General features: G+C 41.1%; 1 protein-coding gene across 5 annotated transcripts in view; it reads left to right on the top strand.

Moving 5' to 3' along the window:
• Positions 1-22949, top strand: part of esrrga (estrogen-related receptor gamma a) — a 225451-nt gene that overhangs the window by 72329 nt on the left and 130173 nt on the right. The gene's annotated exons all lie outside the window — the stretch shown is intronic.

Here is a 22949-nt window from a genome sequence, read left to right as displayed (position 1 = left end):
TTAAATGTAATGTGCCTTGATTGTCTGAATGTTGCTATTTCTGTGTTATAGTTAGAGCTACTGAAGTTTGTTATTGCATGCTGTCCAAACAGAGACTCAGCACCATGGACAGGGCCTGCCTGGGCTGGTGACTGTTTGTAGTCTGTGCAGAGGTCTATAGTTTCTTGAATTTCTTAATTCTTGCTTTGCTTTAAAGTTGTGCTGCATATTGGGTAATTGCCTTTCACGAGTCACTGAAAGGAATTCTATGTAGGTTTTAGTAGGACATGTAAGCCATGTATTTGGTACTGTTAAGAAATATCTAAAAGACGTGTTCGTTCTGATTTCTGGAGGAAGGAGGAGAGGCTGGGGTCGAATTGAAAGTTAAGCAAAAGGTTTAATGAAACATCACGATGAAAACAACAGTCAAAACACAAATGTTACACTGCAGCTGACAGCGGACTGATCTCATGCTTCTCCTTGCGGAGTTACATAAGAACAGTCCTGAATCATTCTCCGGATTACACATTTATTCCCTACAACTGGGTGGTTCTTCAAATTAAATCTTTCCCTATTGGTCAGATGTCTCTCAAAAGAAAAGGTGTACGTTCCCAATCAGTGTCTTGAGGCTACACCCGGTCACAGGATCTTACCGAGACGGTGTCAATTGTTTCCAAACTAAAGCAATACTCGTTCTTTGTCTTAATCACGTCTGGCTCAACAGGGGATGGCTCTCAAAGTTGTTTAAACAATAAGACCTAATTAATTCTTTAGAAGATAAGTTTGGGGTGAGGCCGTCAAATGCTGATTAGGTGAGGTGTGATGCAATCGGTTGATTCAGTGCTTCCTCCAACTACAGTGTTTCATTCAACTAAAAGTTCATTTTTATCAGACATAAGTATAGTTTTAACTTTTTTTAAAACCTAACAGTACATGCATGCATTGATATGTTTTGATGTGGACATAACTTTTAAATGCCATCAATGAGTGTTGTTATGCTCCTTTGCTGATTGGTACACGTGTAATAACTAAGTAGGTAGGAAGCTTTGTAATACAGTTGCCCACATAATTATTTTTATGTTAAGTAGATAGATAAGAGAGGTCTGTAAGTCATGTATCTGTATGATGTAAAACTTGTCTGAATGTCATCACACAGTTATATGTTGTATAACCCCATTTGCCCATAGTAAGAGTATGCACAAGTACAGTAAAACTACTGAAGAAAAATCCCCTGCCCATAGGAACACATGGAATGCATGGAAACCTTTGGAAAGCACACACACAGCAAGAGAGAGAGAGCGAAAGAGAAAGAGAGAAGGGGTATGGTGAGGTCAGGTTTGCAGGGGTGTTTTTCTAGCTGTGTGTATGATTCAGTTTGGTTTACAACAGATGGGCCTACTGTGACCCACAGGCAAATACATGTAGCCCCCCACCTCTACCCACACACACACAAACATCCACAAATACACACACACACATACAATGACTGCAGATTTCTTTGGTCCCAAGCATATAAATATGATAATCACAGTTTTAGTGCTCTGGTTAAAAGTAGGTTGTTGATGGGATGCATTATATAAATACAGAATTGTACCATAGTTGAACAAAGACCCACTGTAGTCAGATACCAACTATTACAATAATTTAAGGGTGGTAAACTAGCACAAGCAGCTGATACCAATCCAGTACATTATTACGGTGATTAATGGACTCTCCTGGTAGGACAGTACTTTACTTTTGTACTTATTTGTTCTTGATGCGGGTGTGTTATAAATATTTTTGCAGACAGTAGGGATGGGTACTGGAACTCGGCACTGGTTCCTGAACAGACTGAAAGCCAACACAGATTTTGATGCCTCATTTCGGTGCCATTTAAATGCCTGCGCTGCTCTCTGATGCTCCAAAGTGGATGTTAGAGGCAACAGAAGCATCATTTCAGTGGCGCTAGTTAACATTACACTTGGCAGCAGGTAACGTTAGCCTATCGTTAGCTAGTAGCTGGCTTAAACACAGTTAAAATGCTGAAAGCTAAACAGTCTAACGTGTGGCTGTGTTTCACTGGAAAGGATTTCAACACCGCAACGTACAACAGTCTGCAGCTCAAGACACACTGTAGACTAGCTGCACTTTGAGACATCATGGCCACTGCCGCAGTCGGAGCTGTTGGAGAAACAAAACCAACGGGACTTAATGGTGCGTTCAATTGCACCTCGTAAGCTCATTGTACATTATATGTTGTTGTAAAGTAGCCTTTTGCCATCTAGTGTTCTTCTTTTTGTCGTTTAACAGGAGATAACTGGTGAAATAAGTTATTGTTATTTAAATAAATTATTTAAATTTGACCATATGGCCTTACCAATAGCCTAATTAACACCGCTACAGTAACAGTGGTCAAGTTTGCCCCGTTTTATATTGATACAGCACACAGACTGAGTAGGACTGAAATTCATTAATTTAGGGCCAGGCAAATTTTACTTGCCTTAGTAAAAATGTGTCGTTAGGCGTTTGCCAGTTTAGCACTATTTAACTAGAGGCCCTGATCTTTACACCAGAGACATGGAACAAGATCAGAGTGGGTGTCATGTTGAAGTAATTTGTGTGGACTGCAGACACACTGCTAATCCATGGACCCGCATGGGAAAACGTAGTTCACATAGTTACTACGACGATTAACACTAAGGGTCAACACAGGTCAACAGGAAGAGTAGGAGGGGAATGATAAAAGTGGAGAACAAAATGGAGATGAGCGGAGAGTGAATTTTAGCAGAGGAAGTAGGCAGAGTATGAGAGAGAAACAAAAGGGGGGACTGAGATGAAGGAAGTAATTGGGGATATGAGACAGGGAGAGAGGACAGGGTCATCATAGGTAGAGGGAGAAGGAAGAGGGGGGCATGAATAGTTAGCTGGGTATCGCCACTGATTTCCCAAATCAATTTGATTCCGATCAGGGTTTCCGCGGGGTCTTAATAAGTCTAAAAAAGCATCAAAAAAGAACACAAGTCCTGATAGTTGCCTTATAGCTTTTAAATGGATCAGTCATAATCACACCCGTGTCCTGTTTCCGTTCTTGGCCCAAATGGTTAAACAAACCATAATCTAGTTTGTCTGTACGTTTCAGAAAAAGATCTTATCTCTCTGTTTTGAGGTTTTGCTCTTGGACTCTCACTCATACACTCACTGTTTTCATTTCTTGCTGTCTTTTACTTTGAATGCTTGTCTTCTCTTTTCTTTCATCTGCACTGCCCTATGTGCCCTCAGCAGCAATCTCTGCTTATTAGAGAAAGAGAGAGAAACAGTGATTGATAGAGAGCGGAGGAAAAAAGATAGAAGGAGGGAGAATGGAAAGAAATAGAAAGCAAATTTTGCTTGTCAGGATTTCTGTGTGTGTGTGTGTGTGTGTGTGTGTGTGTGTGTGTGTGTGTGTGTGTGTGTGTGTGTGTGTGTGTGCGTGTGTGTGTGTGTAAGAGACTGAGAGGAAGAGAGAGAGATTTTTGCTTATCGGACAGGAAGTGGATCTCTTACAATAGCATTCTGACGTTTCCCCTTCTCTAATGTGGAAAACGGTTAAGATTCTTATTCCAGATACCAGGCACACACACACACACACACACACACACACACGTCACAGCGGTGCAGATAAGATGCAGCTGCTGTGTTGTAGACAGAATCACTGAGTCAGCCATATGTATTCACAGATTTAAGACAATTGCTAATTCACACTAACACAAAAGTGCACACAGAGACACAAACATACACAATTCTACATGAAGCTTACATACCTCATATACAGTTTCATATTTGCTATTCAGCTGTACCTCCAAATACAGTTATACACACAAAACACAGAGAGGGTGTTCATAAACAGACAGATAAAGAGAAAGATATTTGGTTTGTATGGGATGGTAAAAATGATGAGACCGAGAAAGGAGGAACATTCTGAGTCCAAACAGGCATGAGGGAGTTTAAGGACTAGAAATTGAGATAGGCATTGAAGTTAAGGAGAAATCAAAACCAGACACAGTAAACATTTTGAATTAATAGAACTGTTTGTAAGTTGTCCATAAAGAAAGTAATAAATGCCCATTTTGTTTCTACTCAAATGGTTGAATAGTGATTAAACCTGAATCTATGTCAGCTAAACATAAGCATGTAAGATCTGTAGTAGTATGGCTGCACGATATGAGGAAAATGTCAAATTGCGATTATTTTGACTGATGTGATTGCGATATGATTCACGATATTCGAGGGAATGATCAATTTTTTGAAACATTCTCATTTTCATTGAAACAAAAATAAAAATGTACTCTAGTCATGTAGTGTGAATTTTGCAATAATCTGTACCAAACAAAGATATTTTCCTTTGTCTGTAGGAGAGGATTTGTAGGCCCAGGACATCTCTGCAGCCACACAATACTTCATTCAGAATGGTTAGACACATATTTTGCCTTTAACAAATATTGCGCCCCCCCCTGCGATTTGGATATTGCACTAGTCCATATTGCGATTTCGATAAAATTGTTTTTTGTTCAAATTATTTAAAAGCATAATTCTAAACTACATTATAGATTGGTGAAGTGAGAGTAGCAGCTGCTTCCATTCTGTATTACCATATGAAAATGTTTTAGTTACTTAACATAGTAACTAGGGGTGACGAAAAAAATCTATCTATCTAAATGCATCATGATTTTTTACGATGATTTTGAAAATTGATTCTTTTCCCTAGCATTGATACATTTTATTTATTTGTTTTACCAATGATTGACCTGAATATTTTCTGTTTATACGGTACCGCAGACGGCGTCTACATAATTTTTGTTTCCAGCAAAACAGAGCGATAGGAGAAAATGCAGAAAATCCATGTTATGCACTTCTTTACAAATAAAATAACGGAGTGTCTATTTGCACCCACAGCTGAGCTTTTCACACACTGTGACCTAACAACAAAAAAACGTTCCTCGCGTGCACCGAAATCATGGCGGACGTTCATCTTCCATGACCGCAGAAACTGGCATATATAGGAAAGTTTTGTCTCTAATGTTTATAACAATTGAATTTCTAGCCGAAAATGGATACTACAGTTGCGCTTTTTTGTCTTCAGTGAAAGCATACAACCGTTAGTTTGTTAGTAAGTACCATAGTACCTATTTTTTGTATACAGTATGGTTACCTAGCAACCGCGGCTTGAAGACACCAAGTGGTAAACAGTTATCCATCATTCTGTAACAACTGCTAGGTGAGTGGTTAGTACACTGAGCTTTGGTCTAGGAGTCAGGAGTTTGATTCCCTGGTGAGGTGATCTTGTTTTTTTCAGTTTTTATTAGATAATTTGCATGCAATTGCGCAAATCAGGGCCCGCGAACATGAATTTTTTTTTGCAAGGTGGTAGGGGAAGACTCATGAATATGCTTGCTATGGTTGGGTTGGTTAGGTTTAGACAAGAGGAGTGGGATTGGTTATGGTTAGGGTAAGAATGTCAGGGCGATAATATTCCAAAAAGGTGTAATACATGAGTAGTATGGATAACTGTGTGTAAATATATGCCAAGGTACTGTAAATGCACAGGGGTGCAAATAGCATACATTGATATTTGTACCAGACGGGGTATTAATAGAACACATTGCTATGTGCACCGGCGGGGTACAAATAGGATTCATTTCTAATTGCACCAGGGTACGAATAGCATACACTGCTAATTGTACCAGGGGTGCTAATAGCCTCACCCATAAAATAAATGTCAGACAGACTGACGTGAAGTGCATTTTTTTGTTTGAAAACAATTAGTTTTTAGCAATGTCTCATGAAATATTGTCTCTAGAAGTGTATTATTTGGCTTTTGTTTTTGTTAAAGTTGTTGTCCGTAAGATTTGAGTTAGGTTGTTTCTAGTCTATTTCCTTGACGTTCCGCTTCCAGGATTGGACGGAAATTCTGACGGATTTCACTCATTTAGGCTGGATATCCGTTGCCTTGGGCTTCCATTGTGTTGGCATTTTAAACTGTGATCGATTTATAAGGACTATGTTTAACCTTTTCTCAGATCTCTGCAGGGTAAATCCAGACAGCTAGCTAGACTATCTGTCCAATCTGAGTTTTCTGTTTCACGACTAAAACTACTTTTGAACGTACACGTTCCACCAAAACAAGTTCCTTCCCATGGCTGTTTTGCAGCGTTGCTGCGGCTTTTCCCGGTGCCTAGCACCGCCCAAGAAGATTGTGATTGTTTTTTCTCCCATCCCGGAATGCTGTGTGGACTCGCCAGACCCTCCTCGTCGAGGTCTGGCAAAGCGAGACGAAGTTGTTTCTAGCGGCAGCTTTGGCAGTAAGATGTAATTGCAAACGCACTTCTGGGTCTTCCATGTAAGGTATCGACTGAATGACGTCGGCATGATGCCTTCACATGCTCAAGTCCACACAGATAGCAGTTTAGTCTAAGATGAGCTAAGAGCTAATTCATCCATGAAGATGCAAGCTGTGTGGGGACACGCACAGCAGTGGAGATGAAAGAGGCAGCTGCTAGCTTACGTGGCTAACGCAGTTAACAGTGCTAACACAGCTATCAGGATTACTCACCGAGGCTATCGTGGAGGCGCGATGCTTTCCAGCACTGTTGACTGTGTTAGCACGTAGCTTTAGCAGTCAAATAGAGGGGAGCCATTAGCCAGTGGACGCCCAGCCCGAATAAAGTTAGTGCGCATAGTCGAGCGGCGGCGGGCATCTAACTAATGTGACACAAACACCCTACTAGCCACTGTGGCAGAATGTGAAGTAACCTTAGCTGATGAAGTTGAGGCAGAGGAGGAGCGTGCGGCACCCCTTTCCCCTTATTGGCCGAGTATGGCGTTCACATTGCTAACATTATTAGCTGACACAACATGGTTAACATTGCTAACATCTGAACCAACCTGAGCACCGGAAAGTGAAGTCTCTCTTCTCTGTCTGTCATGGGCGTAAATCTGATCTTAACAGTAGAGGGGGACAATAAACATAACATTTCTGAAGAGCAATTTTTGAAGGGGACACAAATAATACAGCCACAATTATACTCCTAGAGGACATGTGTACACAGAGGAAAGCCTTAATACTATTATTAGTGTAGCATGGAGACGGTACCATTATCCTTCTATTCAGTGTTTCTCTTGATTCAATGAAAAGCTGACTAAATTGACCAACATATTCTTCTTTAAAACCATGTATTTATTTTTAAGTTGAGCTCAACACACTTACCTGAGACTCTACACCTGACTGTCCCTTGTCTCCCTGTTCCTCAGTTCTTTCTGTCTCCTTTGCCTGTGACATAGTGACGTTGCTATTTCCAAGCACCCATTCTTATAAAGATGTTACTAAATTGTCTTGATATGAGGACTTATTGTACTTACTTGGCGTTTTGGTGTAGGCCTACTGAAAAAGGACCCCCCTGGGATTTACGCCCTTGCTGTCTGTTGGTCCGCCATTGTGAGTCATCGCCCGATTAACGTACCACTTCTTTGCATCTTTCCTTGTCGGAAGTTCCCAATTTCGGAGTACAATAAAACGCAGCAAAACCGTCACTGTCAAGCTCCACCTGGGCAGATGGGGAGAGACCAACCCCTGACGTGAAAAGCGTCATTAACTATGCACACACATTTGAATTTAGGGCAGGAAAGTCAATACAGACACTCAGATCCTATTACTTTACAAAGCAGCAAATACAAGTAGGCATGGGCCGGTATGAGATTCTGAAGGTATGATAACCTTCAGCAAAAATACCACGGTTTCACGGTATATTGCAATTACAGCTTTAAAATGTATTATTTTGAAATGTCTGGGTAAAAAAAAAAAAATTCTTTTCCTCCATTGAACATACTGTATTTTATTCTAAACAGCATATAGAATATTTGGTATATTTTTAAATGTGTACCATATTAAGTTTAAATAAATAATACAGTCATATTTTTTTCATGTGTATCCCCCTTTGCTGCCAGATCTACTGCTGCCCTAAAAAGAAGAAAAATAGAGACAGACATGTTAATTTAACCGGAATCTAACAGTTAACTCTGGTCTAAAAATGTGTGTCCTTTTGGTAATATACCACTGGATTTAACTTTAATTTAAAGAAAATATTGCATGCTGTTATGTAAAAATATATATAACTACAATTTCCCTACTTTGAATAATATAAATAATGCTTTAAATGTTCTCAATGTAAATGCACACATACACATATGGAGAGAGTGTGTGTGTGTGTGTGTGTTGTTTACTTTGTGCGCACACATACACATGCTCTCTCTGTACAACACACAGATAGTTGCAAAGATGTAGCCTACACAATGGTGGAAGACTTAACGTGATACCAGCTCAATTTATTTAAACACCACAGTAAAAGTAGGCTACTAACTTAGCAGGAAATGTGTACTTGTCTGCTTAGTGAAGTTACGTTAGGAAGGAAAATAGCTAGCCATGTTATCTGCCTCGGAGGAAGCCTGAAGTAATTATTGCACTATTGTTAGACATGCTACGTTAACTCTCATAGCTGATTGCAAACCTTCAATCAGCGCTACGTTACCTTGAATTTCCGTGCGTTTTTTCGAGTGAAAACGTCACCATTCACGTAACTTCCTGTGGGAATCAGGTGGAAAACTCGGGCTGGATTTTGATACCCGAGTTTCCCAGTTGGTGACGTGTTGTTGACAACTGACGTTTGATGGAGGCGACTTTGGTTCACTGAACATATTTCAATGACAATAAACTGTTTATTGTGGACAAATGCATCTGCCAAGAAACATGCACAGAAATAACATGTTGCAAATTATTCATAAATAGGCCCATGTATAAAAAAACAACAACACATTATCCGTGTCCTTTCCCGTTCGTTGTCCTGCAGATAACACAAACAAACACCTGGCCATGTGCTGTTTGGACGCTCGCATAAGAAAACAGCAGAAAATCTTTTGTTATTGTGGCCTCCATGTTTTCACACAGCAGATGCTCTAGGCCAACCGTTGGTGGCAGTCATGCAAAAAGTTGTTATGCCAAACGCCAATATAACAGAAGAAGAAGAACGCGCATCCCAACCATGTGAACGCTGCCAGTCGGAAAAACAACGTAACCAGGAGGGCGGTGCCTGTTATTCCGAGGTGGCATGAACGCAGCATTTGTTTGTGCTATTTCAGTACCTGATAAATTCCCACATAGCCAGCTTCAGTCTTTTTAGATGTGCGGGAAAAAATTGGGGGTTTCATCTCCTGCAGCCATCATACACAGACACTGGCGCCGAGATACTCTATGCTGCACACTGGCAGGCAGAGGGTAGGGCTGGGCGATATGGCCTAAAAAAAAAATCCCAGATTTTTTCACAAAAAATCAGATTTAAGATTTAATCGGTAGATAGAGGGATTTCTGTCCGCGACAATTCATAAAAAACAGCTCATACCGTAGGAACGGTATAACGGAACATTTGTGGTATACCTTAAAACCGGTAACCGGCCCAAGCCTAAATACAAGCGCTTTCATCCTCATAAAGCTCAATCACCATTGTTTTAACTCACTCTTTGATAGATAGGAACTTAACAGACAATTAACTAGATGAAAATCTTATGGACAATAACTTTAAAGAAGGAAAAGAAAATCACAATACTCAATACTATCAAATCGCAATACTTCTAGAATCACAATAAATGAAAATCGCAAAACAAAACAAATCGGCACCCATGGATCGGAAAAGAATCAAATCGGGACAAAAGCATATCATCCCAGTCCTAATAGAAACATGGGACTTTCTCGGAAAATGTAATGATACTACACTTATTACAGCCACAGGTTTTTATGAAATACTTCCACACATGATGTCATGGTTATTTGTTCAGCATGGCTAACTAGTTTACTAGTCCTTTGTTTTGTGTTAATACAGAGGACAAATATAGCCTGTATACTGGTAAGGCAAGAGGGCATACACTAGACCAGTGACTGGTGTATAAGTTCAATTCAATTCAATTTTATTTATAGTGTCTTATGATAACAGATGTCATCTCGGGACATTTTACAGGTAGTCTAGACCATACTATAATTTATAGAGACCCAACAATTCCCCCCCAAGAGCAAGCATTTGGTGTGACCGTTGCGGGGAAAAACTTTCTTTTAAAGGTCCCATGGCATGATAATTTTACTTTATGAGGTTATTTAACAGTAATATGCGTTCCCCCAGCCTGCCTATGGTCCCCCAGTGGCTAGAAATGGCGATAAGTGTAAACAGAGCCCTGGGTATCCTGCTCTGCCTTTGAGAAAATGAAAGCTCAGATGGGCCGATCTGGAATCTTGGTCCTTATGAGGTCATAAGGAGCAAGGTTACCTCCCCTTTCTCTGATTTTCCCACACAGAAAATTTGGCCCACCCATGAGAGAGAGAGAGACATCATAACTTTCAAACGAGCAAAGTGGCAGTTGGTCAAGGCCACACCCCCACCTTTTATCCTCCACAATAGCTTAAGACACAGAAATGGCACATTGTGGGACTGGCTCTAGTGGCTGTAATTCTACAGAGTCAGAGGGCAGAATTTCGGGAAAGAGACTTCAGATACAGTATTAGGGGACCACTAAGGTCTATATAAAAACATCCAAAGAGCACCATGTCATGGGACCTTTAACAGGCAGAAACCTCAGACAGAACCTGACTCTTGGTGGGCGTCCATGTGAAACCTGCATCCTGAGAATATGTTGTTTAAGGCCCTTCATCCCCCATAATTCTAAAACTTTAGGCTTCAAAATCCCTGCCTCAGCAAAGCATAATCATTCAACTAAGCCATGGAAGTCTAATAAATTACACAATAAATTATCAAAAAGACAGAATTCAAGAATTTGCATCACTAAGGCTTCTGCACAATGGGAATAATAATAAAGAATATAAAATGAGGATTGACAGGGTGTGAGACATCCAGATGGTGTAACAGAAAGATAGTTATGATGCAAGAGTAAAGTTATGTCAGAGAAAAGGAGGTAAGGTGAGACAGAAAGGCTGACAGCCTTACCGTAAGACAGAGAGGTAGACGGAGGTAGAGTACCCAGGAAAGTATTGCTCTGACTCACATTTTCCGTCTCAGTAAACCGGAATGATCCTTCTCTAGTCCAGAGCTGTTAAAATGTTTACGTAGTGTTTGTGTGTCTATAAGACAGAGAGAGAAGCAGAGAAAGAGTAATACAGGAGGAAGTGAAGATTGTAAAAGGGGTAGGAGACTGTGTGTGTGTGTGTGTGTGTGTGTGTGTGTGTGTGTGTGTGTGTGTGTGTGTGTGTGTGTGTGTGTGTGTGTGTGTGTGTGTGTGTGTGTGTGTGTGTGTGTGTGTGTGTGTGCGCGTGCGTGCGTGCATGCGTGCGTGCGTGCCTGCGTGCACATTTAACTTACCTATCCAACAGTGGACTGCTGTTATACAACCGTGGGCCAGTGAGCCATTGAGTCAAGCCCCCAGGAAGAGCGCCATGTCTAAAAGCCACCATGGGCTTAGCGGATAGGGGTGGTACTGCACCCCATGGCCCAGAAAGACTTTTCATATAGACTTTGCATGGCGAAAGAAACGTCCATATTTCAGCGGATAATTTGTTTCGGAGTATCAACCTACCAGCCCGAACACTTAAAGGGTCCTTGTTTAAAACGTCACGTTTTTAAATTTTTTTACATTCACTACAAGCAAATCCAGAATTATTAAATTTGGCATGATGAATGCACATAATGGACGCGAGCACACCCACGGGACTGCGCCCGCCCGCTCACATGACTGTTCTCCCGAGCTCATGTAGCTAGCTGTAATAATGGATATAGCTAATGGTTGTAATTCACCATGTGTTTTATTAATACGTCCATGGTATTATCTTATGAAGTTATGATACATCCGAGGGATGTATGTATGCTGTAAAGCCTGTTACGTGGATGTAACGTCATTAGCGTTTCCCAAACTGGTGGGGCTATTGTCTAGCTAGCTAATATCAGGGGTAGCTAGCATGGCTGTATGCCTACATAACGTTACTACAGACATAGTGATTACATTGCCTTGGTTCTCTCTTATGATACATCTGAGGGCTGTATGCTGTAAAGCTTGTAACGTGGATGAAGGATGAAGCCATGGATGAGATTTGTTCACGAAACTGCAGGCTAACTGCTAGCGCTAGTTAGTAGCTAGCTAGCTAGCTAGCTAGTAGCACGACATAAAGATTAAATCTCCTTTGTTCTCTAGCTAAATACATCTATCGTTTATTTAGCTAAGCATGTAAACGATCGGGAACAACGAAAACACAATGTTTAACGCTAGTGAATATTTTAGACAATGAAAACGGCGAGTTCATGAGTTCGCCACTTGTAAGAGACGCTCATGAAGGAGCATGTTGCTACTGGAAGTCAACTTTGGCTGATGGAGGACGGTAAAGGCAAACCAAAGTAAAAGTCATCTCTGCAGAAAGGGAAATTTTTACTGAAACATTTTCAATTTGGACCTCACTTGGCACACTTAGTTGTGAACACTCCAAATTATTTTACACACTTAAGCTCATTCAAGTCCTTACACTATAATTCTCATTTCAAAACCATAAAATATTGCACCCTTCCTCCTTTTCTGCTTCTTCTTGCAAGGCAGCAATACAGTTTAGCTCACAGCTGTTCCTCAAGATAAACAGGTCAGCATCAGCTTTTCAACAGCCAGCAATCGCACTGCAATTGTAATTCTCTAGTTTACATTGTTTTTTTCAAAAATTCATTTTACTTCAATGTCACAATTGGTTTTTGTTGCTGTTGATTCATTTTATAAACATAACTTTGAAATTATACATTAGTTAGTACAGTAGCGCTAAACATTGAATCAAAGGTCTGAATCAACAAGAAGAATTTACCTAGAATAGCCCAGAAAAGCTTGAATTGAGTGGTGTTCCCCTTTACCCATGATGAAAGAGAGATCAGATTTTCATATGTACCAGAGTGGGGTCGACTATTGTCTGACTGATGAACAAACAGGCGGGCCTCCCCTAATCCCAGTTGGAGTTTACACACACACACACACACACACACACACACACACACACACACACACACACACACACACAGTCAAATCCCACTGTGTGTGTGAACAAACAGAGGATGAAAGGCAAGACAGCGAGGGGAAGAGCACATATAAAGAGCTGCTGTTTTATTAATGAACCTGGAAACAGGCTTGGGATTCTCAGGATCTGTTTGTGAGTGTGTGTGTGTGTGTGTGTGTGTGTGTGTGTGTGTGTGTGTGTGTGTGTGTGTGTGTGTGTGTGTGAGTGCATGCGTGCCACACAACAGCAGAAACCATGGTGGGTGCCTGGACTGTATTGACAGACACACACAGACACACACAGACACACACACTCACACATACACGGTCTCTAATAAATTCACCCTAATTCATTCTCTCTTTTCTCCGGGGAAAAGCTAGCAGTTTGCCTGACCCAAGGAAGCTTCACGTTACCTTCTCTAAATAATTGATGCTCTCTCTCTCTTTCTCTGAGTTGCACTCACTTGCTCTCTTTCTGCTCTCTGTGTATCTGTCTGTTTCTCTTTTTCCCTCCGTCAGGTTTATTTTTTCTGTCTCTCTTTTTTGTCCATCTCTATTTCTGTTTCTATTGTCTTCTGTCCATATTTCCTCCTCTCTCTTGTGTCTATTGTGTATTGTCTCTACATTTACTGGAACACACATACCGTTATAATACCCCCAATTCAATTAGTAGATTTGAAAAGAATAGCTAACGCAGTCAGCATCACAACTTCTAGAAACTTCATAAAATTGATCGTTTAAAAAATGCACACACGTGCATTTACCTTCTGTAGATCGCAGGCGTCAGTGTGTGTGTGTGTGTGTGTGTGTGTGTGTGTGTGTGTGTGTGTGTGTGGGGGGGGGGGGGTGGGTAAGAGAGAAAGAGGAGGGGGCTGAGACATCATCTAGGGTCCAGATGTCCCCCTCAAGTATTGAAACCACTGAAAAGTGTCTGCATGTATTCACAGTGTGCGTGAAAATGATTTTGTGTATGTGTGCCTATGTGTGTCTTAATTTTCGTCTGTGTTTGTGGGAGTGTGTATGTGTATGTACAGGGACCTTCTTCCCCCACTACCATAGGGATGTGACCCCACTAACCAGGGGTTAAGTGCTCCTTCTCTCTTTCTCTAACATTCATCTTGTCCTTTCTCTCTCTCTCTCTCTCTCTCTCTTTTTCTTTCTCTTTCTCTTTCTTTCTCATTTTGACATGCTATTCCCATTTCTATATTTCTTATCATTTAATTTCTCTCCAACTCATTTTCTGTGTCTCTACTGAGGGTTGTCCACTGGAATCAAGATGCTTACCACTGACTGTATCCCTGTGAATATGAAATATATCATTTAATTAAGATTTATGGTATCATGAGCTGTCTCTTAAACAGCTATATTTTCTGAGGAAATATTGATAGAGCAGGTGTTGTGGTGGTGTTCTGTTGGGTTTAAGCTATATGAGCAGAGGAAAAGAGCGCTAGACGCTAGGCTAATTCATGCAGTATTTAACACTGAAATAATGCAGCGCTATGTTGTCTATCTGAGCTGAGAAGTGTTTGGCTGAGTCGAGTTACTTACTGTATATCCGACCAGTCTGATGTGTCCAGAGGTCTGTGTGGTTATATTGAAGCAGCCTGGTGTTGTTTTCAGGCAATTAAATGAAGGTAAACACAGTGAACTGCCGTGCGTAATGGCGCTGCGCTCTGGAGTGGCAGTGGTCCCCCCCTCCTCCCCTGGCCGAAGCTTTGAATATTTGTTGTTGATCACCACCGAAGCTCCGGAGCCAAAAAAAATGGTATACAGGACAACCCTACAGAGCTCTTGTACACACATACTTCTTATCAAAGCTCCAAGCTCCTTCCCTTTGCTTTACATGGGTCCCTAGTAGGGCTGGGACGATTTGTCGACGTAGTCAACGTCATCGATTATGTAAATGCGTGTCGACGCGTCACTAAATAAAATAAATAAATAAATAAAACTTGCGTGCAAATTAATTAATGTAATGCGGAACTAATGTAATGCAGAACTATTGTTAGATATGCAGGATCTAGGGACACCTAATCTCTAGTAGGGCTGTCAACGAATATTCTAAATTCAAATATATATTCAAATATCCATCTTCGTCCGCTTATCCGGTGTCGGGTCGCGGGGGGAGCAGCTCCAGCAGGGGACCCCAAACTTCCCTTTCCCGAGCAACATTAACCAGCTCCGACTGGGGGATCCCGAGGCGTTCCCAGGCCAGGTTGGAGATATAATCCCTCCACCTAGTCCTGGGTCTTCCCCGAGGCCTCCTCCCAGCTGGACTAATGTAATGCAGAACTATTGTTAGATATGCGGGATCTAGGGACACCTAATCTCTAGTAGGGCTGTCAACGAATATTCTAAATTCGAATATATATTCAAATAAACGAATTTCGAAGGTGAAAATTAATATTCAAATTAAAAAAACAAAACGCTCGCGGTAGCAGAGGCCTTTGCTAGCGCGCCTGAAAGCCGTTACATACTGGATGCAGCCCAGCTGGCGCATACAAATGTGACATCATGAGATCGCCGTGACTATTTATACTTGCGCTGGTGGTCGCGACACTAGCTGCAGTCTTCTCCTGAACAGCAGTGGCGCTAATGAGCAAAGGCTACCGACGCTGCCCTTTCTACGGACTAGAAGAAGAAGAAAAAGGTAAACAACGGTAGAACTGCAGCAGCATTGCCGTCAGTGCTTCGATTTGATTCAGTGACCTACTTCGTTGGATCGAGCCTTTCATTCACCATAAAAGAACTCATCTTAACCCGGTAAGTTTACCAGAGAGACCTGCAGTCACTCTGAGAGTCCTGGCATCCGGTTGTCGGCGACCTCATTCAGGCTTCCTGTTTCCGCTTTGTCGCGCGCCGCTGAAAAAAAAGAGCTGACTTTTAATAAAAAAAACAGTCGTGGCAGTGTTTTTCTTCTGAAAACATCATTGCTTGCCTATTGACATTGACTGACCGTATGTAGATCTTTTAAAAGACCTGTTTATGTTGAAATAAATATACCTATACAAGTAGTTATGTCTCCTGTTGTATTGGTTTGCCCTGTTATGGACATAATGCTCAAAAATAGATATTTTATGTGTTTTTTAAAAGGAATATTCAAACGTCATTTTTGGCCAATATTGACAGCCCTCATTTCTTATTTTTATGCTTTTCAATCTTCATCTTATTTTACCCACCTGAGTCCTATTGTTGACAAAAGAAAAAATAGGCTGCTACTGTAGTCAAAAATTGTCTTTTTTTAATTTATTTATTAAATGCAAACAAATACAATATTTAGATAACATGACATTGTTCTTATACTACAACATATTTTTTATTTTCTCTAAATCATCAGTAAAAAACAAATGCTTGTATTTCATGCTGCTTAACAAATCAACTGGATTTTACAGTATGTGTGCGAGTGAGTGTGCGTGCATGTGTGCACGCTTGTGTGTGTCTGAGCATGTTTTTGTGATGGTTGGTTCTTAGCTGATAGACTGTGAGAGTCAAGAGTCCCTAATCCTTGCCATCAGAGACTGCTCAACACACACACACACACACACACACACACACACACACACACACACACACACACACACACACACACACACAAACACACACACACACACTCTTATCAGCTTGCCCAGTGAACCATTATGATGTGGTGTGTATGTGTGGGTGTTTGTGTGCGCTGATGAGGGGATACCAGTCCTCCCATGACAGAGGTAATCCTGTTCAGTGGCAGGTCTGGATATCCCAACTGGTGTGTGTATGTGTTTGTGTGTGTCTCTGTATGTATCCCATAGCAGCAGGTCATAGAGCCCAAATCAACTGTCTGTTAGTCTGTCTTATGTTTGCCAGTTTGTCTGCTCTACTCTCTGTGTCCCATTGTGCCCACGTCTGTTCATCTGAACCATTGAGTCAACTGAAACATAAACTTGAACGTTTAAAGCTGAAATAAGCAATATATTTTACTTTCACAGTCAGGGAATCAAATGACTTCTGCATAGGGCTGGGCGATATGGTTGAAAACTGTATCACGATATAAGTTTTTCATATCGGTCGATATCGATAGTTATTGATATTTTTTATGACCTATTTAAAATAAGGACCAGGAGAAAAATATATTAAATTTAAACATTTTTATTTAAAACTTAACCCTGCTCTGATTATAATCCCCTCAATTATAAAAGCAGAAATGTCAACACAACCATGGAAAACATAATTAAAATGTAAACAGGTCTAAAATCACAATGAACACTTAACAATTATCTCTTAACATTAAGGTGCATATTAACGAATAAGTAAGAAATGCTTAATAAAGTGTCATAAAATAGTGCAAAGTGTTAGCTAAATATAAGAAACCTGAGAAGGAACTATTTTCTGCAGGTTTAGTGCTAAGTTGGTAACCTGGCTTCTGGACAGTGCTCAGCATGTCTGCCTTCGTTATTTCTTTGTAGCGTTTAGTAAGGCGCTGATGCGGAGTACCTCTCCATGGCGGTCTGCTGCTTGTGCCGTGTTGCAGCTGCAGATGTTGTTGGACGTTGATGGCGAATACGGCTGTGCTCCAAAGTGTGAGCGCGGCTAAAGTGGTAAAACAAGTTTATGGTCGTACCAGTGTTGGTGGGGACGACGGTCTGACGACATTGGTCTGACTACGGTCAGACTTATAAAATCCCCAAAACTGCGATACTGACTTTTCCTGTTTTATCAACGATTTCCTCGCTCGCTCCGGCACTCACTTTCCACTCCACGCCGGTTCTGTTATTGAACAACCCGAGACAGCGATGTGGCGCAACCAAACATGATACTGTTACATGATTGGCTGTTAGAGTGTCACTCCCCACGTTGCTAGGTTGCCAGAGAGTGAGGGCCTTTGTTCATGCAACCAAACTTGATTCACAACCTCTGGTTTCTTCTGATGAAGAAAAACAAGTTATCGAACGTTTTATCAACCGCATTTTCTATTGATATTGATTATGTGTCTATCGCGATACATATCGTTATCGTTTTATCGCCCAGCCCTACTTCTGCACATATGGGTAACGGGCTGCTAATTGTGCTGAGAATAAACATAGAAGGTAATCAATTTAGAAACTATATGGCTATATCAAGAGGTAGATTGTGATTTGTGTCCAATCACAAATCAACAGTGAACATTAATTTCTTTTAAAGGGGATCTCTCCCCATCCTTAACCATGGCTTTTCAGTTGCCTAGATTTAACCATACTTTAACTATAGTAATGTACATAGTATCATGCCCATTATGAAAGGCAGTCTATTTTGTTGTGTACATACTGTATAGGGCTGTCAACAAATATTCTAAATTCGAATATATATTCGAATAGTTTTAAAAAAACGAATTTTGAAGGTGAAAATTAATATTTGAAAAAAAAAAAAGTGGAAAAAAACACTCGCGGTAGCAGAGGCTGTCTGGCTGTCTGCTTTGCTAGCGCGCCTGAAAGCCGTTACATACTGGATGCAGCCCAGTTGGCGCATACAAATGTGACATCATGAGATCGCCGTGACTATTTATACTTGCGCTGGTGGTCGTAACACTAGCTGCAGTCTTCTCCTGAACAGCGGTGGCGCTAATGAGCAAAGGCTACCGACGCTGCCCTTTCTACGGACTAGAAGAAGAAGAAAAAGGTAAACAACGGTAGAACTGCAGCAGCATTGCCGTCAGTGCTTCGATTTGATTCAGTGACCTACTTCGTTGGATCGAGCCTTTCATTCACCATAAAAGAACTCATCTTAACCCGGTAAGTTTACCAGAGAGACCTGCAGTCACTCTGAGAGTCCTGGCATCCGGTTGTCGGATTCCAAACCTCATTCAGGCTTCCTGTTTCCGCTTTGTCGCGCGCCGCTGAAAAAAAAGAGCCGTGCGCGACCTCGGCTAGGCCGGATATTGCATCATTTTGACGTCACGATGTCGCGCGCCACCTTGGATGCATGCGCAACCAGATGTTCGAATAGTTTGAATATTCTGTGTTATTTTAGAGGGAATATTCGAACGTTTTTTGAACAATTTTGACAGCCCTAATACTATATGATACTGTATGCACAACACCCAGATACAAGATGAACAAAATTGGGATTTTTCTGACTCCACACTCATGATATCCAGATTCTATCTATCTAATCTATGTTACGCTAAGATTATGAAGGTGGGTGCATGCACACATAGACCTATTTTCATCTATTAACCATATATACAGTAATTATGCAGCTGGTTGGTGTTTGAAGAATTCAGATCAAACTGAGTGTATGTCTGGAATGACGTTAACAAATGTGTGTCCATGCTTTCAGGTGTTTAAGCAGGGCTCGACATCAAGGCTTGTCCGCTTGTCCGGGACAAGTGGATTTTTTTCTTTGGGCAAGTGGAAGAGAAATTTACTTGCCCCACTAGACAAGTTAAAACTCAAACAAAATAAAATGCCATGTTACTTCACATTCTGTGCCACTCATTAACTCTATGTTACCAATTTGAAACAAATACATATTTTCCCCCACAATCCCGGGAAGCGGGTCAGCGGGCCGCTAACGTTAGGCCCAGCTCGCTGTTCAACTCAGTCTCTGTAAGCAATGCAGCGTGAAAGCACGGCGAGCTAGCCCGTGTTAGTTGGCTAACATTAGCTTGCTAACTCCACCTTAACGTTACCTCCTCGCCACATCGTTCACAGAAAACAAGCTGAAAACAGAAGTCACTCGTGGCGATAGCAATGTGCTTTGTCTGGATGAAGCAATGTATACGTTACGTGCCACTCATTACGTTTATGTTACGGATTTTATTTTACCAATTTGAAACAAATACATTAACTAACGTTAGACCCAGCAGCAGCGGGAGAGCGGACCGCTGACGTTAGACCCAGCCCACTGTTGAGCTCATTCTCTGTAAACGATGCAGCATGAAAGCACGGCGGAACCAGCAAGCCAGTCAGCCGGTGTTAGTTAGCTAACGTTAGCTTGCTAACTCCACTTTTACGTTACCCCGTTGCCACATCGTTCACAGAAAATGAGCCGAATACAGATGTCACTCGTGGCGATAGCAATGTGCTTTGTGTGGATGAAGCATGAAGTTAATCTGAGTCATTTAGCGGCTGGCTCCTGTCTCGTAACGTTTTTACTCCACTGCTCGTTTGTCCGTCAGTTATTGTAAAACCTCAGCTCTGCGATTTGCCAGATTAAATATCAGCTAATAATCAACTGTAAAGTAGCTATACCTTATCTCATACCGGCCCATGCCTAATCCCAAGCCCACCTCGGGATTCTGTCTACAACACAGCAGCTGTGTCTTATCTGTGACGTGTGTGTGTCTTTTGCGGGTATACGTTTTTTTATATTTTTTTATATATCTATATATATATATATGATTTCAACACAGATTTGTATTTTACATTGTAGCATCATCAGGAAAAAAAATAGGGTGTGTGCCCTGGACGCATGGCTAGTTAGTTTACTGCATGCTTTCAGATTTAAATGCGGCAGAGACGCAGGACGCGTACCTAACAACATCACTGCCTTCTGTGTGCGCATACAGTATAGGTCTCATGTTATATAAGCAAGTGTGCGTACTTTAATGTTGACATGGTTTGAAATGGTACCCTGTACGAGTGTGTATGTTTAGCCGTGCGTTCTGTGTTTTGGGAGCGTTACAGGGTCTGTTTTCAGGACACCAGCGGGGGGCTAATGGAACGGCTTTGTTGGTTTAAAGGAATTACCAGCCTTTTTCGCCAAAATCAACTCATAATCTGCTTTACTGGCACCACGCTCACCGCGCTGCCACACCACTGACAGTACCTACCAGCACAACACACACACCAGTGGTGATCAGCCAAACACCACTACAAGATGCTAACTCTCTTGTGAAAACTGACTAAATGGGAAGAGAGAAAAAGACAGAGAGAAGAGAAATTCCAGTAAGACAATAAGAAAGGGGGAGAGGTATGAGGTGAAGAGACAGAGAGAGAGGACGGCAAAAATGGAAGAGCGGGGGTGAGACACAGGAAGAGAGAGGGGGAGATGAGATGCTGCAGGGTTATCAGTGATTAACAGTTCCACCCTATAGAACGTTGGGTTTGGCTTCAAAGAAAGAGCTGCTTTTTGTTTGCCTTGAGTGTAACCCTGTTAGGAATGTAGTGTTTATACACACAAACACACACACGGAAGGGAAGATGGGAGAGATTGAAACAAGGAGGGTGAGAGTCAAGAGAAAATGACAGAGGGCAAGATATGGAGGGATGGGAAGAGGAAGATGGAAAACAGGAGAGTGGAAATGAAAGAGAGTAACATACATTTTTTTAGCTAATGTTTTCTTCTTTGTTTGTCAAATGACCCAGCAAACAACTTGGCTTCATGTCAGGATAAACAGCGCTGCTGTGTTTGAAACTACATTTATGTTGCATTCAATGGGGGCTGAATGAAGGACTTAAGGAATTTGCTAATTTCATCTTTCCAAACTATGTGTTGAAACCAGACCAATCAGTACAACTGGAAGAAAAAAGTGGATGACGGAAGCCCCGTTGTGAACGAAATATTTAGGCTTTAAAAAAAAAAAAAAAAAAAAACATTTTAACACAGTCAAAAGTTAACTCATGGTTTATGGCTTCTGATCACCTAAATGCATTACATTTACCATTGTTGGACCATTTCACAAATCATCAAAACCTACTCAAACCAAGCTTTGCATTTTGGTGGCAATAGCTAACTGTTCTAGGCTTTCTTCTATGTTGTTTTGGTGGTTCCGTCTAATTCCATCAAGCTCAGAACTCTCCAAATACTCACCAAAATAGTGGAGATAGTTGTGCAAGCAGCGTTATAATTGTGTGTGTGCTTACATGGGTAGCATGCGATGTCAATAGAGGAATTTTGCAGGCATGGATGGAGAAGGGGTGTCACAATGTCGATTTTAAATCGAAAATTGATCAAAATGAGCTTTTGATTTCAAATATCAAAATCAGAAGCAGGATCAGAGATCCCCCCAGTATTTTTTACTTTCTCCACCCCTGCCTAGCGCACGTCTAAAGAAAAAAAAGAAAAACAGACGGCGTAGCTTACCAGCATACAGCTAAAGACACAGGTTAATGTCAGCTTACCAGTAGCCTGCAGCTTTACTATTCCAGACACCATGGCCACTGCCGTAGTCGAACATGACGGAAAAACAACAGAAAATCCTCCAGCTTCCCGGAAGTCACTGGTTTGGCAACATTTTGCGTGAGTGAGTGAGTTATGTAAACAAACAACGTAAAGCATGTGGGCTCTGACGTGACCCCATGATACCTTCAAGTACACATCGTTAAACTAATGGTGCATTCGATTGTGCCACTAAAAAAAAAAAAAAAGAATCACAAATCACAATCTACCTCTTGATATAGCCAAAAAAACTCTGTTGTTGAAGTACAATTTTGCTATCTAGTGGCTCTTATGGCATTGCTGTCCCTGTTAAATTTCTTTTTTTTTTTAAATTGAATCGAATCATAACCTTAAAATCCAAAAAATAGATGGAGGCTGTCATATTTTACATAAAGTACTAACTAGGCAGAAAAAAAAATAATGTGTACTATTGATGTTTTCTGGTGTATTAGATGTAGGCTATTAGTTTCGTGCACACATTTTAAACGTACTTTTTATTGACATAATATTCCATCAAAATCAAAAAATAGTGAGCACTTTTTTATTCAATGCAACCACTCTGCAAACACTGAATGAAATCTAGATCGGTGGAACCTTGGACAAAACATGATACCATCACCTTGACATAGAAAGACTTGGACTTTATTTATCTTTGTTAAAATCCAATCTTCACCAATTGCAACAAGTGGAAGGATTTTGTTTATTGGTAAAATGCCTGCTCATATAAAAACAACTGTAAAAGTGAACACATTCTCTCAGCACAACCTTTCACACACACACACACACACACACACACATTGTCTCGAAACGGTCTCCCCGTATACACACAT

The sequence above is a fragment of the Perca flavescens genome, chromosome 1 (assembly GCF_004354835.1).
Source record: "Perca flavescens isolate YP-PL-M2 chromosome 1, PFLA_1.0, whole genome shotgun sequence".
Lineage (NCBI taxonomy): Eukaryota > Metazoa > Chordata > Actinopteri > Perciformes > Percidae > Perca > Perca flavescens.
The sequence above is the reverse complement of the archived record's forward strand: the minus strand, read 5'-3'. Positions and strand labels throughout refer to the sequence as shown.